The sequence below is a fragment of the Benincasa hispida genome, chromosome 10, assembly GCF_027475165.1.
Source record: "Benincasa hispida cultivar pf3 chromosome 10, pf3_genome.v1.1, whole genome shotgun sequence".
In the NCBI taxonomy this organism is placed as follows: Eukaryota; Viridiplantae; Streptophyta; class Magnoliopsida; order Cucurbitales; family Cucurbitaceae; genus Benincasa; species Benincasa hispida.
This window is the reverse complement of record NC_143487.1, coordinates 56,940,314-56,947,218: the sequence shown is the minus strand read 5'-3', so window position 1 is coordinate 56,947,218 and position 6,905 is coordinate 56,940,314. Positions and strand designations below refer to the sequence as shown.

The window sequence follows — 6,905 nt, the reverse complement described above, 5'->3', positions numbered from 1 at the left end:
AGTTACTCAGACAGCAAGAAAGAGAAAGAGCAATGGCGGAAGAACAACAAAATTAGCAACTGGCTCACGCTGCACAGATCCCAATCTTGATGGCAAACAACAGCACGCGTCCTATGAGAGAATATGCGTCCCCTGTGCTATATGATTTCTCTCCAGGAATCATATATCCGATGCCTGATAGAACCAGGTTTGAAATGAAATCTGTTATGCTCCAACTGCTCTAGACTGTTGGGCAATTTGGGGGTAGCCGTGGCGAAGATCCTCATGCCCATTTGAAGCGTTTCCTGGAAACGTGCAATTCCTTTGTGAATCCTGGAATCACACCAGAGGTAATCGGGCTCTCCTTGTTTCTCTATTCTTTGCGAGATGACGCAAAGCAATGGGTGAGTTCATTAGAGCCTGGGGAAATCACCACATGGGAAAAGTTGGTGGAAAAGTTTATGCAGAAATATTTCCCACCTACCACCAACGCGAGGAGGTGTCGGTAAATCATGAACTTTGAACAGGAAGACACTGAGACCTTGAGCACTGCATGGGAGCGTTTCAAGGGCTTGGTCAAGAACTGCCCGAACCACGGACTACCTTTGACTATTCAGATGGAGACGTTTTATGACTAAACAGGGCGTCACAGATGGCAGCAGATGCAGCAGCATCCGAAAGACTGATGAAAAAATCCTATACTGAAGCTAAAGAAATCTTAGACCGCATTGCCAAACATAACATGGAGTGGGTAGATGACACATATGATGGAAGAAATGACAGGAGAAGAAGATCTCAGAACATTAACTCTATTGATGCCAACGCGATAGCCACGCTCTCCGCTCAAGTGGCTACCATGACCAGCCTTCTACAGAACATAACGTTAGGTAACGCACCAAACCAGCAGAAGGTGAATCACGTGGAGGCGTTTAGGCAACCCACGGTAACCTGTGTGGGATGTGGAGATTTTCACTCACATGATGAGTGTCCTCAAAACCCTCAGTCAAGAATAATCCATTTTCTAATACTTATAACCCTGGATGGAGAAACCATCAGAATTTTTCTTGGACAGGAGGAAATCAGCAAGAGCACCACCCAGGTGTGAGCTATCAGCAAAAGAATGGACCGCCGCCTGCCTTTCAACAAACACATCAACAAACGCATCAACAGCATCAACAACCCTTTAATAGAGGTGGCCACGCGTCGAGTTCTGGAACTTCGCTGGAAAACCTATTGAAGGAATACATAGCCCAGAACGACACAATGCTAAAGAGCCAAGCGTCATCAATTAGAAACCTGGAAATCCAGGTGGGGCAAATTGCAAGAAAAACAGGCAGCCAGGCATTCTACCTAGCAATACAAAGACATCTAAGAATAATAATGCGAAAGAGCAATGTCACGCAGTGACGTTATAGAGTGGAAGAGCCCTTGCAGAAAGAAAGATGAATCCAAGAAACAATAGTCCTTCGAAATAACGCATTACATGTTCAATGGATCAGGAAATACAAGCCATTCGGAAACCAGCACGTCTAACGTGGGAAAGCAGGAGATTCCTCTAAACGCACCATTCCCTAGGCGTCTGATGAAGAAGAATGATGAACATTAGTTCAAGTGCTTTCTCGAGCTCCTAAAGCAGCTGCACATCAACATTCCACTCATAGAAGCTTTGGAGCAGATGCTAACATACGTGAAGATTTTGAAGGACATTTTGACGAAAAAGAGAAAAGTCAGTGAGAAAGAAGTAATAGCACTAACGCAGGAATGCAATGCGTTAGTAACAACAAGCTACCACAGAAGTAGAAGGACCCAGGGAGCTTCACAGTTCCTTATTCAATTGAAGGATTAGATGTGGGTCATGCGTTGTGCGACCTAGGAGCGAGCATCAATCTCATGCCCCTTTCAGTTTTTAAGAAATTGAGGATTGACGTTCTGTCACCCTTCAACTCGCTGTCGGGACAATTAAGTACCCGGAAGGGAAGATTGAAGATGTTTTGGTGAAGGTTGACAATCTCATATTCCCAGTAGACTTCATTATTCTTGATTATGAAGTAGATAGGGAGGTTCCAATCATCCTTGGACGCCCTTTCTTGGCTATTGGGAAAGTTTTGATTGACGTGTATAAAGGTGAGCTAAACATGCGCGTGGATAATAAAGAGGTGAAATTTAATGTGCTCAACGCATTAAAATTCCCAGACAGTGATGATTGTCAACTAAACAATATTGAATTGACTGAAGAAAAGACTCGAGTATGTGAAGTTCTCGTGTTGGAGGGAACCCTAAAGGAATCTGAGCCGCCAAGTCTGAGTGAGCGGTAGACAAAACCAATGTGTCCTTCACTCGAACAACCACCTAAACTCGAATTAAAACAGTTACCCAGACATTTGAAATACACTTTTCTTGGAACTAATAATACATTGCCTGTTATCATTTCCGCTAATCTCACAAAGCCTAATGAAGATTCATTCTTGCAGATGTTGAAGAAACATAAACGTGCAATAGGGTGGACACTTGCAGATATTCGTGAAATAAGTCCATCCTATTATATGCAAAAAATTAGGCTGGAGGAAGGGAAGACGGGGTCAATCGAGCCTCAAAGAAGGATTAACCCCATTATGAAAAAAGTGGTCAAAAAGGAGATTCTGAAATGGTTGGACGCGGGAGTTATTTATCCGATATCCAACAGTAGTTGGGTTAGTCTAGTTCAATGCGTTCCCAAGAAAAGGGGAACGACCGTGATAGTAAACAGCAACAATGAACTCATTCCTTTAAGAACTATCACAGGCTGGCGAATTTGTATGGATTATCGGAAACTCAACGCAGCAACTAAAAAGGACCACTTTCCTCTTCCTTTCATCGATTAGATGCTTGATATACTTGTAGGTAAAGAGTTTTATTGTTTTCTCAATGGTTATTCTGGTTACAACCAGATTTTAATAGATCTGGAAGATCAAGAGAAGACCACGTTCACTTGTCCTTTGGCACTTTCGCATTCAGATGCATGCCCTTTGGGCTATGCAACGCATCAGGGACATTTCAACGCTGTATGATGGCCATTTTCTCTGACTTCCTGGAGAAGACCGTGGAAGTCTTCATGGACAACTTTTCTTTGGAGGCTCATTTCAGTCATGACTGCACTAACGCGTTCGAAACCTTGAAGTATGCATTGACAAAGCCCCAGTGTTAATAGCACCGGACTGGTTACAATGTTTCATTCTTATGTGTGACGCGAGTAATGTCGCAGTGGGAACTATGTTAGGGCAGAAAAGGGTAAACTTGATACATCCCATCTCCTACACGTCCAAAACATTAAACGACTCTCAGGAACACTATACAACTACTGAGAAAGAGATGTTGGTTGTAGTATTCGGTATTAAAAAATTTCGTTCTTACTTAGTTGGTGCATCAGCCACCATATATACTGACCACTCAGCTATCAAGTTCTGATGAGCAAGAAGGACGCAAAGCTGAGACTGATAAGATGGGTTCTACTACTACAAGAATTTGACATTGACATCCAAGACAGAAAGGGAACAGAAAATCAGGTGGCTGACCACCTTTCCAAGCTTGAAAACCAAGAAATGCAAGTCCAGGAAAACAACATCAAGGACGCATTCCCTGATGAGAGCCTGTTTAGAATTAAAGGCAGTGAACCTTGGTATTCTGATATAGTTAATTACTTGACCACCAAGCAATTCCCTGAAAATTTCAATTCCCAGCAGAAGAAACGGCTAATCCATGACAGTAAGTTTTATTTCTGAGACGAACCATTTCTATACAAACAGGGCCCAGATTCTATACTGCGTCGATGTGTCCCAGAGGAGAAGACACAATGCATCCTGGCCGAGTGTCATAATTCTCTTTATGGTGGGTATTTTGGTGGGCAAAGGACCACGACGAATGTCTTTCAATGCGGTTACTTTTGGCCCACCCTTTTCAAGGACGCACGAGAGTTTGTTCAAAATTGTGACCCCTACCAACGCCCAGGGAATATTTCTTCAGGGATGCAATGCTCTTGAATAATATTTTTGAAGTGGATTTGTTTGATGTCTGGGGCATAGATTTTATGGGCCCATTCCCTTTGTCTTATGGTCAACAATATATCTTGTTCGCTGTAGACTATGTATCTAAGTTGGTAGAGGCAGTAGCCTGTGCCAGAAATGACGCGTCTACTGTATCTAAATTTCTTGTCAGGAATATTTTCACACGCTATGGAATGCCGAGAGCTCTGATAAGCGATGAAAGCACACATTTTATCAATTGCATCGTTTCAAAATTACTTGCAAAATATAATATCAGGCATAAAATTGCTATCGCCTACCACCCTCAGACAAACGGCCAGGCAGGAATTTCAAATCGAGAAATCAAATCAATTCTGGAAAAAGTTATCAGCACAACGCGGAAAGATTGGGGCAGAGACTGGATGAAGCACTCTGAGCCTACAGGACTACATACAAAATGCCTATAGGCATGTCTTCTTACTCACTTGTATTTGGTAAAGCATGTCATCTTCCTGTAGAGTTAGAGCATAAGGCATTTTGGGTAGTAAAGAAGTTGAACATGAACCCGGATGCGGCAGGCATTCAACGCAAGCTTCAGCTCAACGAGCTCGAAGAATGGCGAATGAACGCATATGAAAACAACAAGGTCTACAAGGAAAACACAAAGCGTTGGCACGATTAATGCATCAGCAAGAAGGTACTTGTTGTTGATCAGAAAGTTTTATTGTTCAACTCACGCTTGCGTTTGTTTCCAGGGAAATTGAAATCTAGATGGTCCGGGCCCTTCATAATTAAAACGATCTTTCCCTACAGTACTGTGGAATTAATGCGAGAAGATGGCACTGATGCGTCCAAAGTAAACGGCCAAAGGGTTAAGCCATACTTTGAAGACGAAGTGGAACGCCAAAAGTCATCTCTTGTGCTACACGAGACAAGTTGAAGCTCGCGTTGAGGCATCTCTGGGGTTGTAACGCCACATCTTCCAGGGACACCTCTCTCAACCTTATTCTTTTGCATTTTGTATTTTAAGTTATGTTTGAATTTGTTAGTTTAGTTGTTTGAGGGTTTTAAGTTGATTATTTTGCCTTTACAAAATTTGGAAAGTTAATTGTTTTTCTTTTAGAAAGGTTGTGTATAATTAAAACGGAAACATTGGACATGTTAGACACAAGTCTAACGCAGAGGGCAGTTGAAAGGACGCGTCTTGAAAACACAAAACACTCGAGTGTTTTGGCTAAACGAGGCGACCCTTCCACTTTGCATTAATTGCAGATGTTAGGCGCCACCTGATGTCAGCTGTGATCATCCTCTCCCCCTATAAAAACCTCACTTGAACCAAACCATTTCTTCTTCTCCTTCACTGTGCCTACGAACCTCCATTTCTTCAAAAACCCTAGAACCTCAGATTCAACAAACCTCCATTTTCCTCTTTCGCTCAGCATCTTCGGTGAACAATGTCGTCCAACTCAGATTCTCAGAACCAAAGCTACAGCCTAGGCAACGATTCACCGGTAAGTTTCTTTTCATCTTCTTCATTTTCGAGTTCACCACCACCTAGCCCTAGGAAATCAACCTCCGTCCCTACCCAATCGAAAGCCTCTTACGGTGGCGCTACCTCTACTCAGCGTCTGGACGCCCTTACACCTCCTTCTATCTCCATGAAAGCTTTGGCCAAGAGCTCCAAGAAACCTATAAGCCCTCCGGCCAAAACTTCTCTGTCTAAGGCTAAAAACTCACAAAAACCCAAGTCTGCCCCTAAACCAAGGGTAAAAACACCAGCCAAGACCAAGCCTGCCCCACCACCATTTATCTCGAACACTAGGCTGGGTATTTAAGTTGATGCAAATGTAATACCCTTACTTAGAAAGGTGAATTAGATAGATTTGTTACAAGCATGCAATGGTTGATTGAGGTTTATTAAAGTGTTTAATAAACATTAATCAAAGTTTTTTAACCATATAAAGTAAATGTTGTTTTTGGGAAAATGAAACAAAACACTTATTTAAAAATCAGTAGTCAGATTTTCTTAAGTTAAATAACCCTAGGTATAACACTCAATGGAAGGAAAATGGGGTATATGATACTTCATTTTATTTTTTCACGTTTCTCCCTAAAAGTTCACACCGTAAGATCTATACTCAACTTTGAGACATCTTTGCTTATGTCCCCCTACGGATGGTGTTTGTATATATCAAGGTGAAAGGAGAGAGTGTTTACAGTAAGTGGGAGCAGAACACGTGTCAACATATCCCATGGTCTCTCTCATTAGTTGGTAGTAAAGTTTCATACTCGGCCTCAAAGCACCTTTGCTTGTGTCCCCTTATGGATAGCATTTGCATGATTCATTACCTCTAACTCCAGTAATGGATAGAATTACTTTAGTTTTTGTCCCAATGAGGTTTCCCTATGGTTGGCTCATTGGGACGAACCTTTAGAATCTAAAATGAGAGGTTACACTCATAAGAAATGTTAAGCGAGTTTAATAATTTATGGACCGAACAATGGTGACTGATAGTTATAGTAATAAGGAGTTGTTCTATCTATTGGTTGAGATAGTCTCATTTTAGTGAAGAGGCACCTGATCACCCTATGATGGATTTTGTCCTGACTCACTGAAACATCATTGGAAAATAGATGTCACTTATGGTACATTAGATTATTTTGTCAAATTTGATTGATTTTTCAAAATAGGTTAATATAAAGATTACTAATATAAATAATTTGTATGGTTTCAGAGATTTATTAACTATGACTACCACGACATTTAATTTGCTTGCCACCGAAAAACTAACGGACGGAAATTATACAACCTAGAAAAACACAATCCACACGATTTAATCATTGATGATCTCCGTTTTATCCTAATGGAGGATTGTCCTCTTATTCCTACTCCAAATGCCATTTGAAATGTTCAAGAGGCATATGAGC

The 6,905-nt window shown here is 41.5% G+C and overlaps 1 non-coding gene across 1 annotated transcript; it reads right to left on the bottom strand.

The window, feature by feature from the left end:
- Positions 1 to 477: 477 nt before the first annotated feature.
- LOC120089549 (small nucleolar RNA R71) lies at positions 478 to 580 on the bottom strand. Its single transcript, XR_005485225.1, has one exon. It is a non-coding gene; the product is annotated as a small nucleolar RNA R71 (small nucleolar RNA).
- Positions 581 to 6,905: the final 6,325 nt, after the last annotated feature.